Source organism: Prionailurus viverrinus, chromosome B1, assembly GCF_022837055.1.
Source record: "Prionailurus viverrinus isolate Anna chromosome B1, UM_Priviv_1.0, whole genome shotgun sequence".
Taxonomy (NCBI): Eukaryota; Metazoa; Chordata; class Mammalia; order Carnivora; family Felidae; genus Prionailurus; species Prionailurus viverrinus.
The window spans coordinates 73,157,680-73,180,683 of record NC_062564.1 but is presented as its reverse complement, the minus strand read 5'-3'; the positions used below and the strand labels follow the sequence as shown (position 1 = coordinate 73,180,683).

The 23,004-nt window shown below is 39.1% G+C and overlaps 1 protein-coding gene across 3 annotated transcripts in view; it reads left to right on the top strand.

Annotated features, from left to right (window-relative positions):
* LRAT (lecithin retinol acyltransferase) overlaps nucleotides 1-23,004 on the top strand; it is a 118,263-nt gene that overhangs the window by 46,015 nt on the left and 49,244 nt on the right. Inside the window, exons 11-13 of one of the 3 annotated variants that reach the window (XR_007151531.1) lie at nucleotides 8,272-8,312; nucleotides 16,680-16,730; nucleotides 18,509-19,019. The gene's annotated coding sequence lies outside the window, so the exon portion shown is untranslated. Of the gene's footprint in view, nucleotides 1-8,271; nucleotides 8,313-16,679; nucleotides 16,731-18,508; nucleotides 19,020-19,106; nucleotides 19,146-23,004 lie in introns of those variants that run through there. The other 2 variants (XM_047855690.1, XM_047855689.1) reach the window with 2 other exon arrangements.

Below are 23,004 nucleotides of genomic sequence, written 5' to 3'. Positions count from 1 at the left end.
TCCGAAAGAGCCCTATCAGTGCTACTTCCAGGTCTGACCACAGTTTACCATGTCCGGTGCTAAACTCCAACCTAAATCACTGTCCTCTCTGCCTTACATCATTGCAAAAGCCTTCTAACTTCCCAGAGTCACAGTTCTTTGCAATGCTCTGCATCTTGTCTCCACGTAGCAACCAGTGTGATCTTCCCATGGTGGTTTCCCACTGCCATTAGACCAGAATAGAAGCTCCTTCCATGGCCACAGAGCCTCACCTGTGGCACCCGTCCATCCCACTGACCTCACCTTCTACCTCTCAGCCCTCATTCACGGCTTTTTTTCTGCTTCTTGAGCTTGACAAGCCCAGACCTCTTGTTTATGCTGCTCTATCTTGACGTCTTTCCTGGAAAGCTCTATCCTGACATCTTCTGATAAGTTAGGTATCAGCTCAGATGGGACCTTCCCAGAGAGGTCTGTCTTTATCACCACAAATGAAATAGCACCTGCCCTAGTTGTTCTCCAGTCTGTTACTCTACTTCTTTGTATCATTAAAACTTACCACTATGGGGTGCCTGGGTGGCTGAGTTGGTTAAGCGTTTGACTTCAGCTGAGTTCATGATCTCACGGTTCATGAGTTTGAGCCCTGTGGCGGGCTCTGTGCTGACAGCTCAGACCTGGAACCTGTTACGGATTCTGTGACTCCCTTTCTTTCTGCCCTCTTCTGCTCGTGTTCTGTCTCTGTCTCTCAAAAATAAATAAACATTAAAAAAAATAAAAAACAAACAAACTTATCACTACCTGCAATTATACTATTTATTTATCATGCCTGTACTGACTCTCTCTTGTAAAATTAAGCTCTGAGGTCAGGTTATTGTTACCATTCAGACCAACTTGCTGGCACTAAGAGTAGCCTAGCTCATGTAACTGGCACAGTATCTTTAAGTGCAATAAATGGATGAATGAATTAGGTGAAAATGACAGCAAAAACAAAAATTACAAGACTGTATCACTCCAAAGGGCTAAACTTACACTTACAGGGAACCCAGTGGATATCTTCAAATCCTTTTCCTCATTTGTCATGAGTTGAATGTATAATTCTAAGCACTTATTCTTCAATATGTCGGTTAACTCTTGTAATAAAATAGTTCCATACAATTCATTATCCTGATGCACATTAGCAAACATTTTATAAGGTGAGAGTAAAAAGTCTAGAAAAAGCCTGAAAATAGATAATGGTCAAATATATATACATATATGTGTGTGTGTGTGTGTGTGTGTGTGTATACATACACACATATATAGATACATATATGTATACATATGTGTATATATATATGTGTATGTATAGTATATATATGTGTGTGTATATATATACATACATATATATACATACATATATACATACATATATATGTATATATACATACATTCATATACACATATATATACTATACATACACATATATGTGTGTATACACACACACACACATATATATATGTATATATAGTTTTTGTGTTAAACAATAAACTGAGAGAATAAGCTTTAGAAATAAATGATCTATTTTTTAAAGGCCAACAATTTAGCAAAATTTGGAATGAACTTTACCATCTAGTTTCTGGAATGAGCAATGAAAGAATCAAACTTTGCCATCTTATTTTAGGTGCAAGAGTTGAATTTGTATTATGTATGTACTAGATATCAGTCTTAGAGATAAGTGTTTCTTAACAATGCCAAACTTGTATAGCCCATACTGATTGCCTATATTTTTGGCTGTTGATACTACTTTAAATATTAATTTGACACTTTCACATTTCTTCATTTCTATATATTTTATTTGTGAACAATCATAAAATCCCATGTGACTCAGATAACGGGAATATGCAATAAGGACTTGCTGTTGGGGGGTTTAGCAGAGTTTGATAACAATAAAGTATTTCACTAATAGGAAAAGAATAAGACAAACCCTCTGTTGACCTTTGTTTCACATTAAAATGACCGGAGTTTGACACCAAAATGACAGCTGGTTAAAACAGCTTGAGATTTCAAAGTGCTTGAGTATATATAAATATTATGACTGATCTCATAAGTGTGTTGGAAAACACTTTAAGAAAGGTCCTTGGCTTAACAGTCTCCTCTGTTGGTCAGAGGGAAATATCACACACACAGAGGGAAATATCACACACATTTCCCACCAAAGAAAGTTTTATGAACCTCTAGATTTAAAGAAATAGAATAATTAAAAACGCGTAGTTGAACTCAACAGAACCAAGGCTGGAGATTAATACTTTGAATGTAAGTTACTAGTTTGTACACAAACCTAGGATTCATATTCCTGTAGTTTGGTAATAGGACAGATACTGCTCCAGATTAACTTTCTGTGATGAGATGCCGACAGCAGTAGTATGTGGAAAATTCATCACTAAGATTTATTTCTGTCACTTCCTCTTCTACGATAGAACATGTTAGGACAAGAACTCGCAGGGATGAAAAGATGTCATGGACAGACCATTCCTGCTCACAGGTCTCACGGCATTCCAAAAGGCACATCTACTGGCAACTCCTTAAAATTGTCTCAACTTTATTTTTAAAAATCTTGAGCAAGCTACTGTTTATTCTAAACCTTATAGCGACTTGGATTCTGTGCAGTTTTCTGTGGGCAAGAAACATTTGGGATGACAGGAAAGAATAGGAAGCAAGAGTGATAAACAAAAGTCAGAATGATATAGTTTGTTAGTGGACAGAATAGATTAAGATTATCAGTAGTGCAGAGTTCAAGCAGAAGCTTTCCCATGAGGTTTGTAACATTTCTACAAGGCATTAGCATCAATTAGTGAAAAATTAATTCAGGACAGTGGAGGCTGACCAGAGCCATGTAATCAGGGTGGGGGTGCAAGTTTGAAGCACAGAGAAGTGTCTATGCAGATCTCCAGCAGGTGGGTGAGGGAAAGAAGAGGCAGAAGGCATGGTTGCCATAGGTTGAGGTGAATAATTTCATATCCGTGTTTACTTTTTAATTTTTAAGGGGCGTCTGGGTGGCTTAGTTAAGCGGCTGACTTCAGCTCAGGTCATGATCTCAGGTTTCATCGGTTCAAGCCCTGTGTTGGGCTCTGTGCTGACAGCTTAGAGCCTGGAGCCTGCTTGGGATTCTGTGCCTCCCTCTCTCTCTGCCCCACCCGTGCTCGCTCTCTCTCTCTTTCTCAAAAATACATAAACTTTAAAAAGATAGTACATGCACATGGTACAGAATTCAAACAATGCAACAGAGAATTGATTGAAAATTAAGTCAGCTTCCTACCTCAATTCCCAAACCCCAGGTCCCCGCCAGAAGGTCAACACTTTCTTGTAAATTCTTCCATGCTCTATGCACAGACAAGCATTTATATATATATATACATATATATGTATACATATGTATATACATATGTATATGTATACAATTCCTTTTTTTAAAAATGCCAACAATAGTATTACTTACAGCGCCTCCATTTTCCACACAAGTCAAATTATTCTAAACCTTGCTTTTTTAACCTAATTCCTCCTAATTTCCTCAGTTCCTTTTAACAACCACATTATATTCTGTCCTATGGGTGTGACAGTCTCCTATGATGGACATCTGTTTCCAGTCCTTTGGTCCCACAAACAGTGCTTCAGTCACTGCCTCATACATATGAAGTCATCTCTTTTCTATATTTCCACTGAAAGATATTAGAATGGGGCTGGAAAAATCAGGAAATAAAGTTGTCCTAATTAGATTGAGATATTGAGGACAGGCTGATTTATTCTGGGACAGAGAGAAATTACCACGAGGTGGTACTGATAAGAGAGTAAAAGTTAACTTAGATTAACAGGGCTTCATTGCCCATAAACTGATTTGAGGCGAATAGCAAATGCTTTTTGGTACATTAGTGTTACTCTTCACAAAATGCGAAGTTCAAGGTTGGAGTAAGTACTCAGTGAAAGTGATTAAAGAGCAAATATACTGATGACCCGTGTAAGACCTGCTATTCTTTTAAGGAAAAACAAGCTATTGTTGAGCAGATATTTTCCCCCAGCTTCAACCAGTGATTTCAAAAACTATTGGGGCACCTGGGTGGCTCAGTTGGTTAAGAGTCTGACTTCAGCTCAGGTCATGATCTCACACTTCGTGAGACAGCTCAGAGCCTGGAGCCTGCTGCGGATTCTGTGTCTCCCTCTCTCTCTGTCCCTCCCCCACTCATGCTCTCTCTCTCTCTCTCTCTCTCTCTCTCTCTCTGTCTCTCTCTCCCTGACTCTCTCAAAAATAAATAAACATTAAAAATTTTTTTTTAACTTTTAAGAAAATAAAAAAATAACATTAACATATAAACATATAAAAATAACAATAAGAATGTTGAAATTTGAAACCTCACTTCAGAACAAAGAAATGAAAATGAAAAGGACATCCTTTCTGTTCAATCCAGAAAAAATTATTTTTTAATTACAATGCACAGTGATAGTGGTTAAATAATTAAAGATCCCTCTGCATGGGAGACCATCTTGTTACAGTTTAAAATATATTTGTAGGGGCGTCTGGGTGGCGCAGTCGGTTAAGCGTCCGACTTCAGCCAGGTCACGATCTCGCGGTCCGTGAGTTCGAGCCCCGCGTCAGGCTCTGGGCTGATGGCTCAGAGCCTGGAGCCTGTTTCCGATTCTGTGTCTCCCTCTCTCTCTGCCCCTCCCCCGTTCATGCTCTGTCTCTCTCTGTCCCAAAAAAAATAAATAAACGTTGAAAAAAAAATTAAAATATATATACATATATATTTGTAATTTTAAAAATATATAAAATATTACAAAAATAATTTTGAGATAAAATATTTTGAAGAATACTGATACATAAATTTCACATTGTAATGTTTAAATTAAAGTCTATGCCTAGAATTATATATATAAGTAAATCTATGATACAGACTCATGTATGTCAGAGAGGGAACACCAAAAAGAGATAACAGTAATGATCTCTGAATAATGGGACTGTGGGTTTTTGTTCACACTTTTTTGCATTTTCTAAATGTGCTACCGCAAGTCCTTGTATTTTAAACAAACATTTACTTTTTTAAAAGATTAAAAAGTGTGGAAATGGAGACATGGCTTATTTTTAATAAGAGCTTTTCAAATCATGTATATTCCTTTTCCCAAAAGATGTATCCTTCCCGTGCTTAGATTTATGGAACAGTTATGGAAATACTTGAATCAGGTCTTAAGGAACTCACATTATAGATTTTATGTTTCGGTCAAGCAGTGTCACGTTGAGATTCAGTGTGAGTGATCTTAAACCCTTCCCCCACTTCATGGAGGGAAAGCCTAATACAGGGGACGACTGCCCTCTCCAGCCTAGACCTGCCCTTTGAGCTTCAGCCTTGTGACATCCAAATGCCTCCAGGCACTCTGCTGGCACAACCTCACATTCTTAAAAGGTTCCTTCTTAACATGACTTCCTGGGCTTCCCCCAGTCTCCTGTCGCTTCCCAAACTCCTCCTTCCATGTCATTGAAAAACCAGAGAGTCACCCTTGACACTTCCCTCTCTCTCCTTCTCCACATCCGGTCCATGGCCAGATCCCATAAGCTCTACCTGCACTGTATGCTGTGCCTCTACCGTCACCTCCCCTCCCCCTCCCCCAGCCACCTCTCTCAGGGCTTGCCGGAGCAGCTGTCATTCTCGCCCCCTTCCAGTCATTCTCCACGGGCAAGGTAAATGATCTCTTCTCATCGCAAGACCGATGCAAACTACAAATTTATCTGATTGGCAAATTTCAAAAATGTTGATAACACATTGTGTTAGCAAGGAATAAAGCATAATAGGCCCTTGAACATTGCTGGTGGGAGTATAAATTAATTCACTCACTTCGGGCCGCAATTTGCCAATACCTATCAAAATTAGTATCTTATAGAACCTTTATGACCTGCCTGTTTACTTATGGGAATTTATCCTTCAGGTGTCTTACAGAAGGGCAAAATGATATATGTCTGTGCATATTCATTGTGACGTACATATATGTGTGTGTGTATGTGTGTGTGTAGCCTAAATGTCCATCAATGGAGAGCTGATATAAAATAAGGAATTGTAGGTCCATACAATAGAATACACATACATAGCTTTTGGTTAGCTCTAAATGAGATGATGTGATATGTGCTCCAAGGTGGTTAAGGAAATAAAACGAAATGCAGAAGAATGTGTATATAACTATTTTTGTTAAAAAAATAAGTTGGGGGGTGAGGGGGGACAATAGGTAGTTGTGTTTGGTCTCAGACAAACTGGGAACTGGGACCAAACTGAGAACTTGGACCAAACTGAGAACTAGGTGGTTGTAGGACAGGAGTGAGAAAGAGATGATTTTCAATTGCTTACCCTTTTACTGAACTTGATAATATATATAGTTCACACATTCAAGAGGGAAAAACATTTCTTTTACGGAGTGATCTTTAATGAGTCAAAATATGGGCATATGGCCCCCCTGCTTAGCATCTTGCTGCGAATTCCTTTCCATTTAGGATAAAACCCAGTCCAGGATCATATGTCTCTGTGGGGGCCAGCTCCTGTCTGTCTCCCCAGAGAGCCTCTGGGGACTTCTTTCCTTGCTCCCCACACTCCAGCCCTGCTTTCAGTTGCTCTAGCATGTCATGTCATGTCCTTTTTTAACTCAGGAATAAGACAGCATATGCACCTTTGTTTATATCTCACTGCTGCCTGACATGCCCATTTCCCTTTTTTCATCAGTGACCCACAGAGAAAAATGCTCCAATCTATATTAGGTTCCTTTACTAGTCTCTCTCATAGAAGGATGAAATCACATACTTATCTGTGTGGATTTCAGTTAGTGTCTGCTCTGTGTACCACTTTTTAATTTTATCAGATGGGGGTCAAAGAAAACATTTTGTTGAGATTCAAGAGATCTGAGTTTTGATCTTACCACTGTATAACTGTGGCGTTCAGCAAATCACTTAACTTCTCTGGGCTTGAATCGTCTCATCTGTAAAGTCAGAACACTAGACTAGTTGATTTCTAGGGCCCTACTATTTATTAGGATGCTATGAGTATATTGTATAAAGTGAAATGCACATAAACATTGAATGCTGGTGCACTCTTTATATAATGTGAAATACATCTAAATAATGCCTGCTTGGATAAAAGAACTTTATGTTAAAAATGAAAGTTTAGTTAACTGTTTTCTTCAGAGTAATTTAACTTTTTGATTATTTCCCACAGCATTGTTTCTTGATTCCTTCTTTAACTTTTACAATTGTGTCAAAAGCTAGAGATCCAGATAACACTCAAAAATGTACTTAATGTACAGATAGAATATGCTTATATGCCAAACCCTAATTGTCTTCTTATAATACTCTCCTTGCCATGTTTTTATATGGCATTATTTTTATGCAGTGTCTATAATTTATTAGATCATATAACTCTTTTCTCATTCCTGTTTTTGTTTAAATAATAAATCCACTAGATGGATTTATGAATAGAGAGAAAGAAAAGTTAGTTCCTTTTTCTACTTTATAGCTCAAGTTCAACAATTCTGTTTAAGAAAGGAAAAAAAGGGGCGCCTGGGTGGCTCATTTGGTTGAGCGTCCGACTTCGACTCAGGTCATGATCTCGTGGTCCGTGAGTTTGAGCCCCACCATCAGGCTCTGCACTGACAGCTCAGAGCCTGGAGCCTGCTTCAGATTCTGTGTCTCCCTCTCTCTGCCCCTCCCCCACTCATGCGCGCGTGCTGTCTCTCTCTCTCTCTCTCTCTCTCTCTCTCTCTCTGTCAAAAATAAACTTTAAAAAATACGTATTTAAAAAAAAAGAAAGGAAAAAAATTTCTGATTACATTTTGGTTTGAGGAGCAAGGGAAAGATGTTCCCAACAAAAAAAAAACACAACCAAAAATTGATTTTCTGCAATTTTAAGGTTTCCATTAGCTATTATAATTGTTAATTCTAAAAACTGGATATATAAATTAGAAGAATATGCTAAATAAATAATATTTGATTCAATACATGTGATTAAAATTATTTGCCTTCTTATCTCTTTCAGCTTTCTCAGTTGTAATAATAACTTCACTCTATTCCATAGAAATTTTTGATTGTCAAATTATTCCTCCATTTACTGATTACTACTTATGAATTCTGGATATTGTTTTCACCTGGATTTTCTGAAAAGCTAATAAATAGCACCCTATATTACAAGTTAATTCTTTGTTATAATGGACCACACTGGGTTTATATTATAATTTATCAAACCCTTATATTTTAAGAAGGAAATTGTCTTAATTATTTCTTTTCTCTTTAGCACCTGATCTGATGGCAGTGGGTTGAAGGTCATCCAAAAGTGTAAGTTTACTAATGATATGCTAAAGCCAGTCTTTTATATATTGTTCCCCTCGGCATAGTTTTCTGGGTAGAGATGAGAGCAAAGCAGGTCTAGGGATCACAGGCCTATCGTCCTGACACATCTTGTTCATTAACAAGATCCATGAGGTGCCTCCGTGATTCTTGAACAGCAGGCTGGCCTTATCTGAGAATCCCCTGAGCTGATCCTGGGTGAATCAGACAGGTGAATTGGTCTCTGAGGTTAAAGTTCTCATGAGATAAAAGGCTTTTAAAGTTGAACTAATAGTTGCCAACCACTAATATACATTGGGGGAAATTTGATTTATTGATAATTAAGGGGGACTAATTTGTCTTCACATAACAAAATTAGAGGAAGGTGGCCACTTCATTTAGGATAGTCCCTCCCTTACCAGAATCCCTAGTTCAGTTTCTCCTGGTAGTTCTTTCTGTTTGTAGAAAATGAAGCAAATTCTCATACATGAGTGGAATTTTCTAGCAGCTTTGTGCTCTATTCTTTCAAGATAAGATATATGTTTAGATTACTGGATTCCAGTATGCATTTGTGTCAGTTTAATTAGGAATGCACGGCTTCTCTTTTTGTTTAAAAGTCAGATAAAGCAGAAAAAGAGCCTTGAAAGAGTTGGCTTTCCTGTTTATTCGTTTCTCTCCACTCTCCTGAGCCCTCTGCAAGAAGGGTTTCAGCCCCCACCGATCCTCCACAACTGGCCTTGCCAGGGTCTCCCACAACCCTCACTTTGTTTCATACAAAGCTCTGTTATTGTCATCATCTTATGTGGGCCCCAAGCATAATTTGATGCTGGTTAGTCATGCTTTTCCTCTTTTAAATACTTCCTTAACCTAGCTTCCAAGGCATTAGCTTTTCCATGGATGTCTCCTACCTTGTTGGCTGAGAGCTCCCTTGGCTAGATCTCCCTCTTCCCTCCTGACTTCTAAACACTGCATTGCCTTATCACAAACCGTGAAATCCTGACCTGAGCCAAAATCAAGAGTCAGACACTTAACCAACTGAGCCACCCAGGCGCCCCTTCTAGCTACTCTTACTCCCCTGATGATCTCATCCTGTCTTTAACCTTTCAATACCACCTATATGCTAATGGCTCTCAAGTTTATTTCTCCAGCTTCCTTGTCTCTCTTGACCCTCAAGCTCCTATACCAACTGTTTACTTAACAACTCCATCTGGATGCCTAGTAAACATCGCCAGCTTGACATGTCCCATGCTGAACCCCTTCCTGCCCCCAGCCAGCCAGTTCCCTGTCTTCTCAGGGAACTGAGTCAGTGGCAACTCAAGCTAAAAAACCTTTGTGTCATCCTTGACTGGTCCTTTTCTCGCATCTCATATACAGTCCATCAGCAATAGCTCCGTGCTTGTGTCTTCAAAATTTGTCAAAAGTCTGACCACTATCATCACCACTGCTGCCACCCTGATTCCAGCCACCATCACCTCTGGCCTCAATTAATGCAATAATGTCTTAACTGGTCTCCCTGTTTCTACTTGCCACTATTATCTATTCCCCAAATAGAGTGATCCTTTAAATATGTAAGCCAGCTGATTTCTGTCCTTTATTCCAAGGCCTTAAACGCATCTAAGGTAAAAGCCAAAGTCACAGGCTCTGCTCAATCTCTGATCTCCCTCTTCTCCCACCCCCTCCCAGGCACTCATCCGCCCCCCCCCCCCCCCCCCCCCAGCTATCCTGGCCTCCTTTCCAGGCTGCCTCAAGGTCCTTGTGCTGTCTCCTCCCTCTGACTCAACTGCTCATGGCTCTCTGTCTCCCTTGCTTCAAATCTTAGCTCAAAGGTCACTCATTCAAAGAGAACCTAATTACCCTGTTTAATATTGCCTAAAATCGTTTAACACTTCTGCTCCCAGCTTCATTTTTCTTGAGGGCTTTATCCCATCTGACTTACTTTCTATTTTACTATTTATTTTCTTTATTAGTAATACTCCTCTGGGTTCTCCCCTGCCACCCTCCCCAAAACACATACTCAAATGTAAGTCCTTGGAGGGAACGAAATTTTGTTTTACATGTTCACTGTTGTACCCTTAACACTGGAGGAGTGCCTGACATATAGTAGGCCCCTAACAGATATTTGTAAACTGAGTGCATGATTAAAAAAAGGTTTGTGTTACTGGATACGCTGAACTAGTGGCATTGAAGCATTCTGTTTATGTCTAAGAGTTAAAACTGTACTATCATATGAATTTTGGTATGTTTGGTTGACTATTCAACCAACATTAATTGAGAATCTTCTCTGTGCCAGGCACTTTGACACTAACCTTAGAGAGGTAAGCAAAACATTACCCCTTGCTGTTAGAAGCTCATGAAACACCTTCCATTTAAATTTTTATTTTGCAATATTTATGGGGCGCCTGGGTGGTTCGGTCGATTGAGTGTCCGACTTCAGCTCAGGTCATGATCTCGTAGTCCGTGAGTTCGAGCCCTGCATTGGGCTCTGTGCCGACAACTCAGAGCCTGGAACCTGCTTCAGATTCTGTGTTTCCCCTCTCTCCCTGCCCCTCCCCGACTCGTGCTCTGTCTCTCAAAAATAAATAAATGTTAAAAACATTTTAAATTTTATTTTGCAATATTTAATATCTACAAAAGTGACACAAAATAATGTATATTCTTTGTAAAAAAATATATAAATAATAATGAATCTTTGTATGTCCACCTTATATCTGAAGAAATAAAACGTTTTAAGTGCAGGTAAGCCCCCATTTCACTCCTCTCCAACTGCATCTCTTCCCTTGCTGCCAGAGATAACTGCTCTCCTGAATTTGGTGTTTATCGTTCCCATGCATTTAAAAAATATTTTTGCTACATATGGATCCCTAAATAACACATAGTATTATTATGTTCAATGGCAGGTCATATATATATATATATATATATATATATATATATATACACACACACACACACACACACACACACACACACGTGTGTGTGTGTGTGTATATAAAAGGTTATATATGTGTATATAAAATTATATATATATATATACACACACACACACACAAATAATTTGTTGTCAAGTTTACTAACATACAGTGTATACACTGGGCTTTTGGCTTCAGGAGTAGATTCCCATGATTCATCTCTTATATACAACACCCAGTGCTCATCCCAACAAGCTCCCTCCTCAATGCCTATCACCCATTTTCCCTGCCCCCATCAACCCTCAGTTTGTTCTTTGTATTTAAGAGTCTCTTATGGTTTGCCTCCCTCTCTGTTTGAAACTATTTTTCCCTTCCTTTCCCCCCATGGTCTTCTGTTAAGTTTCTCAAATTCCACATATGAGTGAAAGCTTATGATATCTGTCTTTCTCTCACTGATTTATTTCATTTAGCATAATACCCTTCAGTTCTATCCACGTTGTTGCAAATGGCAAGATTTCATTCTTTTTCATTGCTTGGTAGTACCCATTTTATATATTTATGTGTGTATATATATATATATATATATGTATGTATATATATGTATGTATATATATGTATGTATATATGTGTGTGTGTGTGTGTGTGTGTGTGTGTGTGTGTGTGTGTGTGTGTCTGTTCATGTCTTCTGCCCATTTCTTCACTGGATTATTTGTTTTTCGGGTGTTGAGTTTGGAAATCTTTATAGATTTTGGATACTAACCCTTTATCCGATATGTCATTTGCAAGTATCTTCTCCCATTATGTTGTTTGCCTTTTAGTTTTGTTGATTGTTTACTTTGCTGTGCAGAAGTTTTTATCTTGATGAGGTCCCAATAGTTCATTTTTTGCTTTTATTTCCCTTGTCTTCAGAGATGTATCAAGCAAGACATTCAAATGTAGGTCTTTTGATTTTCTCAGTGTTATTTGAGGGATTCATCTGTGTTGATACATGTAAGCATTCATTTCCATCACTGTATATAGCATTCTAGTTACTTTTCCATTCCCCTTATAATGAAAACATAGGTTGCTTTCAAGTTTTTGATATTATAAACATTGTTGCCCTAATATTCTAAACCAATTCTGTCCAATAGAAATTTGGGTACTGATGGAAATATCTGTGCTCTACAATACTGTAGCCACTAACTACATATGGCTACTGAACACTTCAAATGTCAATGTGACTGAGGGACTTAATTTTTAATTTAATTTTAATTAATGTGGTTAGTGACTACTCTGTTGGAGAGCAGTTCAATACTACATTTTTTTTTATCTTTTTGGTTGCATATGAGAATTTATCTAGTGCAGTAATTCTCAGTACTGTCAGACCCAACGTGCTTTTCTTATAATAAATATATTTTATTATTAACAAATATATATAACAATATATGACCCCATTAACTATCTTGAAATGAAATTCATAATTAACTCATCTACACATTTAAAACAATCAAATGTAATGCATTTACAGTGAAATAAAGTAGAAATATAAGAAAACAAACTTTAATAAAATAATTGTATTCAATATGTCAGTGGCTACAAATACACTATAGTATATTAGGAGACAAAATGAAGTTACCTACAAATGCAGACTCATAGAAGCTTGTGATATTGGAAACTCAAAACTCAAAAGTGGTGTTGCCATTGGTGATGTGAGCAACGGGGTTCTGAACAAGACAAAATACAATCTTCACTTTTCCAGTAGCTGCATCCCTGGAAAGTTGATATATATTAAAATCTTACCAAAAAATACTTGGTATTTATATCTGAAACAAAGTTGTTATACTCTTAGGTAATTATAAACAGACTTCTCATCTACATGAATCCTCTACTAGGCCTTGTAAAGTCATGGAGGATCCAGGACACTTGTTTTTTTTTGTTGTTGTTTTGTTTTGTTTTGTTTTGTTTTGTTTTGTTTTGTTTTTTTACAGGACATAGAGGATACCTGATCCCCACCCCCTACATGTGGTAGTAAGCCTCCCATCACTATTATAAACAAAAATGCCCCTTCAGGTGAGGCACCATTGGTCTCATCCATTACCAGATTTACCCAGTACCAAATTACTGGATGTTAAAATATGAGCATCTTCAACATTATTTAATATGTACTTGTTCTCCAAAGTAACCTCCAGTTACTGCCAAGTTCTCTGAAGCGTTAGATCAACTTACAGTCTCACCAGGAGGATATGAAAGTTACCATGTTTCCATGTACGTGAAGTATTAAACCCCTAAACCTATACTTGTCCTAGAGGATAGCTTTGTTGAGCTCAACAATTAGCTATTAAAAACCATAACTGACCTATGCCCTAACCCTTTGTATACCTCACACCAGAATAGGACCTCTCCCACCTCTCTGAATAAGCCCAGAACAGCATACCTGCTATGTGAATGCAGTTGTAGTCTCTTCTGCCATTTTCCCAAGGGGTATAGCCAAGGCTCAAAAAGTTCCTAACTGATGCTAGATCCTTTCCACTGACCCCAAGCTATCTATTTCCATCTCCTACCAGCCCCTTCTTCAAATTCCAAAAGGATCTGGTCATAGGTCTCTGGGAAGTAAGTATTTGAGCTTAAAAAAAACACACAAAAAAACAAATGGGGCACCTGGGTGGCTCAGTCAGTTAAGCATCCGATTCTTGACTTCTGACTTCAGCTCAGGTCATGATCTCACAGTGTGTGGGTTCAAGCCCCTCATTGGGCTTCATGCTGACAGTGAGGAGCCTGCTTGGTATTCTCTCTCTCTCCTCTCTCTTCCTCCCCACCCTCAAAATAAATAAATAAACTTAAAAAAAAAAGTGTTGAAATCTGAATCCCTGGTTTTATGGAGCAAATGTAGATTGAGGTAAATGGAGCTCCATTACTATTAAGGAGTGATAATGGCCTGATCTTTACAACTCTGACTATAGCTATAAAACAGTTTTTGTCATTATAATAGCAAAGTAGTCAACACTCAGTGGCTCACAATAACAAACATTTATTGTTGCACTGGTCACCTTCAGCTGGGCTGACGTAGACGCATCTGGCATGGGCAGCTCTGCTCCAAGTTGCGAATTGGTTGGCTATGGTGTGGATTCAGGTCTGCTCCACATTTTTCCTTCTGGGGCCCAGGGGAGAAGCCAACCAGGGCTTGCTTTTTTGGCAGATCACTGGAGCACAAGAGCATGAGTCCACCAGTCAAGCATATTTAGAGCTGCTATTTCTATCACACCTGTTGATTTCCCAGTGGCCAAAGCATGTCATATGGCCAAGCCCAAAGATAGGAAAATATACTTCATTATAAGAGAGAGGTGGAGGAGGGCTGAGTATTTGCTGAACAATAACCCAGTCCAGTGCAAGGTAGCAGCCCTTGTTGGTAACAAGTCTGTGATTACTAGAACAGTTCTGCTTTCATGACCACCACACAGCAAATATATCGAAACCAGTATCAAGAATTAATGGAATGACAACTAGAATTGAAGTCCTTTTGTGCATGTGTACATGTACATGCTCTTTCTCTCTTTCATATCAAGCACATACTCGCTGGCCATGTAGCCATGTTTTTCTTGCTCCTTTTTCAGTGACAGAGGACAGAGCTATTTGGTTTGGAACATGGCCTCAAGTGTTTCTCCTTTGCAAAAATTGGGAAAAGTAACCTCCTTGGGTCTCCTTCCACCTTCCACCAGCCCAATCAGAATCAACTCTCTCCAATTACCCCTTTTCTGAAGCACACTGAATTTAAGAAACTTTTTTGTTTCTCTCCCTTAAATTAGCCAATTTAATAAGTGAAAACGATAGTCCATATCTTCACTATAATGAGAATCTATGTAGTTAGAAAAAGAGATTAAAACTTCTTTGGCTTTTAAAACATCTAAGAAGAGAACTGGGAAATAAGTTGTAGTATATTATTTCAATGGAATATTATACAGTAACTAAAATTTACTGTATAGTATTTACTTTTTGTAACTGAATACATTATAACTAACATTCAACAAGATGTGTCAACCTCACAAATATAATGTTGAATTAAGTAAAGAACAAGAGAATATGTATAAATTCCATTTATATATGAAGTTCAAAAAGCAGGCAAAAAAAAAAACAACCCAAAAAACCAAACAAAGTAGTGTTTGGGGATGCAAACTTAGGTGGAAGAACTATAAAGAAAAGCAAGAAAAGGGCACTTTGGAGGCTCAGTAGATTGAGCGTCCAACCCTTGATTTTGGCTCAGATCATGATCCCAGGGCAGTGATATTGAGCCCTCTGTCAGGCTCCACACTGAGCGTGGAGCCTGCTTGAGATTCTCTTTGTCTCCTTCTGCCCCTCCCTCCCACTCGTGCTCTCTCTAAAAGAAAAAAAAAAGAAAAGTAAGCAAATTATTTTCATCAAAGTGGGGATAGTGATTACCTTTGCTGGGGACATTAATTATTGGGAGGGGGAGAAGGAGTCTTCTCAGTTGCAAGCAACAATCCATTTCTTGACATTGGTGGTGATTACATGGATGTTGATAAGTCATCAGAGCTATACATGTCTGTTCCTTGAACTTTTTTCTATAAATATTATATTTCACTGTAGAAATGCCTCAGGATTCCAAGATATTTGGTCTCATAAACTTAATCTCACATGCCATAAAATTTAATAACAGACTTTGTCTCTAGTTTCAACTCTTGGTTAATTCTGTCCACAAACTTTCAGTGCCTTCCCTGTGTCTGTGTTCCTCTTGATAACTTTTGTGGACACGTTGTCTGTCCACACTGGATAGGTAGATTTCCTTCTGACCCTCATATTTGTGATTAAAGTTAAATGTTAGATGACATCAAAGCCCATTCACCTTTGTCCATGTCTAGTAATTGTGCCCTAGCCACCTACACTTCTTTTAGGTACTCGTTTGGTCTTAAGAGAGACTGAATGAAGACATGCGCTGGAGAAAATCCATAGGTAGTACTAGAAAAACAGTTCAACTTTTAATGACTCAGTAATGCTTGGTTTTCATGTATATAAAGACACTCCTTGATAAAAAAAAAAAATCTCAGTTCCTTGGTGGGATCAAAGAAAAATGCAAATAAGAAACAGCTCAGTATATATGGTCAATAAGAAAACTAGATAGGGTTGCCTGGGTGGCTCAGTCGGTTGAGCTTCCGACTTCGGCTCAGGTCATGATCTTACGGTCTGTGCGTTCGAGCCCCGAGTCAGGCTCTGTGCTGACAGCTCAGAGCCTGGACCCTGCTTCAGATTCTGTGTCTCCCTCTCTCTCTGACCCTCCCCTGTTCATGCTCTGTCTCTCTCTGTCTCAAAAATAAATAAACGTTAAAAAAAAAAAAAAAGAAAAGAAAACTAGATAGAGGTAGGTCAGGCATGATAAGTGAGCAGAGGTTCCTCTTTTCTGGGCCCCCAGATTTGTAAATGTTTACTTATTTATTTATTAATGTTTATTCTCCCTTCTTTTGTATCATATCTCTAGATCTCCTGTTTTACAACCAGTTTTCTTATTGTATCTCAAAACAAGGTTAAGGTAAGAGAGACTCCTTAATCTGCTACCACAGTATCTTAATTACACTTTCACACATAAGTGTTTTTGTGAAAGGTTAGTCTTTACAAGCCTTTTCAACTCTATTGTTTATAATTGTTAATGGGTGTGAATGGGGAATGGGTCACCCTAATTACCTGATTGTTCCTACTGAGTGACAGTAACCCTCCCCATGAGTTGGATCTGTTAACTCTAGACCAAGTATATGACTACTCAGATAGACAGACTGCATGCTCTTGCATCTGAATTTTTTTTTCCTCAGGGCTGTAAGATCATATTGGATATTGTCTCGGTTATTTACTTCTAAAAATATTGCATTTTACCAATCATCTGTAGTCTAGGAATCAGGATAGCATTCACAGTGACAATATACTGATAAAAATATAAATCTCTCTGATAATTTTAATTAAACAGAATAAACCAAAAGGAAAAAAATAAACGTTTCTGAACCTTCACACATCAAATATAAAACTTCTGAAGTCATACGTACTCCTGAAAACACTGAGTTTCTTTAAAAAGTGATTGTCAAGATGGGGCACCTGGGTGGCTCAGTCAATTAAGCATATGGCTTTGGCTCAGGTCATGATCTCATGGTTTGTGGGTTCGAGCCCCGCATCAGGCTCTGGGCTGACAGCTCAGAGCCTGGAGCCTGCTTTGGATTCTGTGTCTCCCTCTTTCTCTGTTTCCGCACCCCCCCACCCCCACTTGTACTCTGTCTCTTTCTCTCTCAAAAAATAAATAAACATGAAAAAAAATTTTTAAGTGATTGTCAAAGTAATCAAAGTCCTTCTGAATTTCTTAGAAAAATTAGGAAATTTTGAAACTAACATTTATTGCTAATAAATTATATGAAGGGAGGGATCCTGTCTATCTTATTCACTTCTATATCCTGGGACATAATGCCTGGCACATTGTAGATGTTCAAAAAAATCTTTTTAAATGAATGAATGAATGTTCAGTGTGGGTTAGCAACATTATATATGTGATCTCATTTAATCTTCATAATAATGCTATATAGATGAGGAAATTGAGTCTTAAAAGGGAAGAAAGGTTGCCTAAGGTCACACGACCATAAAATGGCAAAGATGGGACTCAAACTATAATGTGCCTAATGCTAAATCTACATTTGTTCAGTGATGACTCACGTTTTAGCAAAGACTGCCAGTTGCCTACACAAACAGCCATTTCTCTCCTCATCCTTAATTATAACTCTAATTTTGTTTTAGTGCGCTTTCCCTTCAGGTGACTCAGTTATATCCTGATGGTATTGGTCTAAGCCAAAATAATGCCCCTATTCCCCATGTCTGTGACCAGTTTAGGGGTTTGGAATTTGATCTGGCTTTGGCCCGTGAGATTGGAAGGAACTATAGTAAAACCTTGGATTGTGAGTAACTTGTTCTGTGAGTGTTCCGCAAGATGCGCAAACATTTCTAATACATTTTAACTTGATAAACGAGAAATGCCTTGCAATACTAGTAGTACGTGATGCCTACTGTCACATGATCACAACTGAGCCAATGGTTCTTCTCTCTCTCTCTCTCTCTTTCTCTCTCTGTCTCGCTGCGGGATTGTGGGTGATCGTCTCCCATGCTTGGGTGCGCTGTCTCATGCTGCAGTGTTTGGCAGCAATGAGTGATTTTTGAGAATATTGGAAGGTGCTCACAACGGGCGCTAGTGTATTTTTTGTCACTTCAAAGCACCTATGGACAGTTCTTTGCTTTTCCATACAAGAGTAAGCTCAGGAATGCTTTGCTTCATTCTAGGTCAGGCTGCCTGCAGATACAGACCCTTTCCTCTGCTGCCTTATTGCCCGTTACATTAAATACAGTACATGACAAGAGTTTATTAATGCTGTACTGTAGTCAACATCTGTGTGAGCATATACAATGGTCCCCATGCAGAAAAAGATTGAAAAGAAAGTCAGTAAGAAGAAGGACATGATTATGGTGGAAGTTAAGAAAGAAATCATTGAGAAGTACGAATGAGGTATGTGAGTGGCCGAAATTGCAAGATTTTATAAGAAGTCTATGTTTGTATCTCCTCTGCAGAGGAGGAGGAGAAAAAGGTGAAGGAATCCCCCACTTCAAATGAGATTAGGGAGATGTGTCAAATGTGGGAACAGTGCAAAATTTTGTAAAACAGCACCCCCCGAATAAGGCTCTGGCAGTGAGAGTAATTAATCTGTTTAATGACAATGCAATGTCACGTTTCCATGAAATCCTCAAAAGAAGGAAAAAGCAAGCGTCATTGGATAGGTTCCTTGTTAAAGTTGCACGAGAAGAAAACAATTCCACTCTGCCAACAGATAGCAGTGATTCTGTTAGTGATCATGAAAGTCGTCCTACACAACAAGCTTCCTCTTTCTTGTCTCCCTCACACTGGCCATAAAGGTTTTTAAAGGTAAGTGCTGGTTAATTTGTTTGTTTTTTTGTATTTTGTATTTTGTTTACTATTTTGTATTATATTACAGTATTGTAATTTTTAAAAAATTTTTTTAATGTTTATTTATTTTTGAGAGAGAGAGAGACAGACAGAGTGCAAGCAGGGGAGGGGCAGAGAGAGAGGGAGACAGAGAATATGAAGCAGCCTCCAGGCTCTGAGCTGTCAGCACAGAGCCTGAAGTGGGGCCTGAACTCAACGAGACTTCTTCGAGCCATGAGATCATGACCTGAGCTGAAGTCGGCAGCTGAACCAACTGAACCACCCAGGCACCCCATGTAATTGTTTTAAATGAATATTTTTGGGTTGTAGAATGAATCATCTGAGTTTCCATTATTTCTTTTGGGGAAATTCTCTTAGATACACAAACGCTTTGGATTACAATCATGTTTCTGGAATGAATTATGTTTGCAAACCAAGGTTGTACTGTACTGTGATGGTAGGGATGGGGGAAGGTTCTGGAAAAGGATTTTTGTTGCCTTTTTAACAAAGAAATAGAAGAGAGAAAGACCTTTCTCTATTAAGCGTTGATATATGGGGATGTGATATGTAGAGCTGCTAAATCCACTCTTGCCTCCAGAAGAGCTAAAAGACAGTCTTAAGTGTTTAATATATTGTTGGGCTTCCAGTAAGTGGTAGCAATCAATCAAATTCTCGGTTTTGGTGAGCCAGTTACTTGAGAGCTTGAGTTGCCAGCTACCTGGAGTGTCAGTCACTCTGTAATACTGACCCCATCAAAACTAACTCCACTAGTTTTAAAAACCTGTATTCTAAATGGATGTATAAAATGAAATGCTACTGTAGTTTTTACCATTATTTTATGGAAATGGGATGTCTTTGCTTATTCATTAATCCATGAACCATTCACTGGTGCCAGGAACATGGCAAGTACTTAAAAAGAGATAACACACATAGAAGAACAAAGAGAGACACCCAGGCAGCCTACTCAGGAAGAGGAAGGGTCAGGGAAGTCTCTACCCCAGAGTTGACGAGAAGTAACACTTGAAGTGAACCATAACAGATCAACAGGAGTTACCCAGGTAGAAAAAGAAGAAAGGCAAGGATTGCCCTAATCCTTGCAAAGGAGGTAGCATATGAGATGCATGAGGTCTGAGAGAATATGGCACATTCAAGGAAGGACAAGTAACTGAGTGTGTAAGGTGCAGGCTGGAAGAATTGGGAAAGCAGTTTAGAGAGGTAAACACGGCCTAGTCACAGAGGGCCTTGGGGTCAAGCTATGGGGTCAGTCCTCCATCAGGAAGCAGTAGGGAGTTCCCGAAGGGAATTAAGTATGTAGGGAACATGATGGTACTTGAATTTTTAGGAAGATTACTTTGGTAGCTGAGAGGAGAATATTTTGGAGATGGTAAAAGAGATGGGTAGAGATGATGAGAGAAGAAATCAAGCAGGGCTTTTAGATTCAAAAGATATTTAGGCAGTGGTTCAGGTGGAACTTGGTGACTTGATATGAGAGAAGAGCAGGGGAGCAGGAGGTTTGCAAAGAAATGCAGGGCTCGCGAGGGGAATGGCGAGCTGGGCTGAGAAGCGAGACCATGAGTTAATGGTTCCTATACACATGGTTGAGTGATTTACTTAGTGTGGTGTTAGAAGCAAAGAACGCTGAACTGATCCACATTTGGGTAAGTATTGCAGAAGGAAAAAAAGGGCAAGAAGAGTGAGAAGCTGAAGATGTTATTTAAGAGGTTCCAGTGCTGAACCAAAGCAAGATGGCAATGGAAGCAAAACCAGAAAAAAGCACGTGACACGTGGAGTGAGTGGGATAAGACTTCAGTCACAATCCTGATGGATAAGCAGGCATTATTGGAGCGATGAGGATAATGGCAGTTTGTGGTAAGAAAGTTGAATGGTATGGTTTAAGATCTTACAGGTGGAGTAGCTGCAGGTACTAATAAGGAAAAGGGGTGAGTTGTCGATATCTGTGTGGAGATGAGGGGCATTGGAGACGAAGAAGCCAAAGCACTGGGTGTTGGAAGGGCCATCCGCGTGAACTCTGAAGACAGCAGGATTATGGCAGATTTGGGGTAGAGAGAAAAATCATAGGCCATGCTCCAAAATCTCTGATACTAATCAGAGAGTGATGAGAGGAACAGCAAGTGATGGAGGATAGAAAATTTGAGAGGCACAAGTTTCAGAGGAAGAATTTTGACAGGAGATTGGCAGAATATTGAATAGGCAGGTGGTAATTGTTATTTAGCACCTCCTGTGCGCCAGGTTCTGTTCTAAGTGCTTTACAGATACTAAGCTCATTTAATTCTCACCTCTGAGGTAAGTACTATTATTAGCCCCCATTTTACAAGTGAGGAAACTGAGGCTCTGTGACATTTAATGTCTTGCTCAAGGTGCATAGTCATGCTTCCATCCAGGTGATTTGGCTCCATAGTCCACACTCTTAACAATGTCATTGTACTGCTGATTCTGTTGAACAAACCCAGCCAACCCCTATTGTTAGGTGGAAAGTTCAGGAACAAACAACCTCTACTTAAGGGTGTAGGAAAGAGGTAGTGTTTGTGGTAGGGAGCCATTCAAAACAGGCAGAACATGACTGGTCCTTGATAGCATCAACTTCTTTATGTTTTCCAGAGTTTATTTTATTTTGCATTTAAACACAATAGTATGCCTTTGAACTATGGGCTAATATGTAAACTCCCTCAGACATTTTTAGAAGTGGCAGTAGACTTTTAAAATAAATAGCTACATTAATATTAACTGTAAGGGCTCAGTTACGTAAAGGAATTAATTTTGCATGTTGCAGAGAACTGGGATACATTCTGAGAATGGCAATGAAGACAAGAAAACATGTAATCTTGAAAGATACGTGGTTCCAGTTTTTTCCCTGGTGTTACTAAGCTTTATAGCAAACCAGTTTATTTGAGGTTCATGCTATTTTTTGGAAGAAATTCTCCCATTTTTCTTTTTTTAATTTTTGTTACCTACCAGGCACTAACATAAAAACAAAGAGCCCAAGAATGTTAGAAGGCATTATAATCCAAAGGAGAAGCCTATTTTGCTTGGCTCGTATGAAGTTCTATTTATTTTCTTAGAGTTAAGGCCCAAAGAATCTTGAATATAGTGCTAATCCTACAAAGCACTGACAAAGCAGCTTCCTTGTTTTACAGAGCTGCTACTCTTCATGACAATTCTGGCTTTAAGAAGTGTAGACATGAGGAAAATACGGATTTATACAAAAGGAAATTTATGATGTAATTATAGAGAGAGATGGAGAGAGAGACGGAGAAAGAATCCCAAACGGGTTCTGCACCATCAGCACAGAGCTGGATGTGGGGCTTCATCCCACAAACCGTGAGCTCATGACCTGAGCTGAAATGAAGACTTGGATGCCCAACCAGCAGAGACACCCAGACCCCCCTAAATTCTTTTCCTTTTTTTCTTTAAAAAATTTTTTTGGGGGCGCCTGGGTGGCGCAGTCGGTTAAGCGTCCGACTTCAGCCAGGTCACGATCTCGCGGTCCGTGAGTTCGAGCCCCGCGTCAGGCTCTGGGCTGATGGCTCAGAGCCTGGAGCCTGTTTCCGATTCTGTGTCTCCCTCTCTCTCTGCCCCTCGCCCGTTCATGCTCTGCCTCTCTCTGTCCCCAAAAATAAATAAACGTTGAAAAAAAAAATTTAAAATTTTTTTTTGGTTAATGTGTATTTATTTTTGAGAGAGGGACAGAGCCCGAGCAGGAGAGGGCAGAGAGAGGGAGACACAGAATCCGAAGCAGGCTCCAGGCTCTGAGCTGTCAGCATAGAGCCTGACATGGGGCTCCAACTCACAAACCATATCATGAGTTGAAGTTGGATGC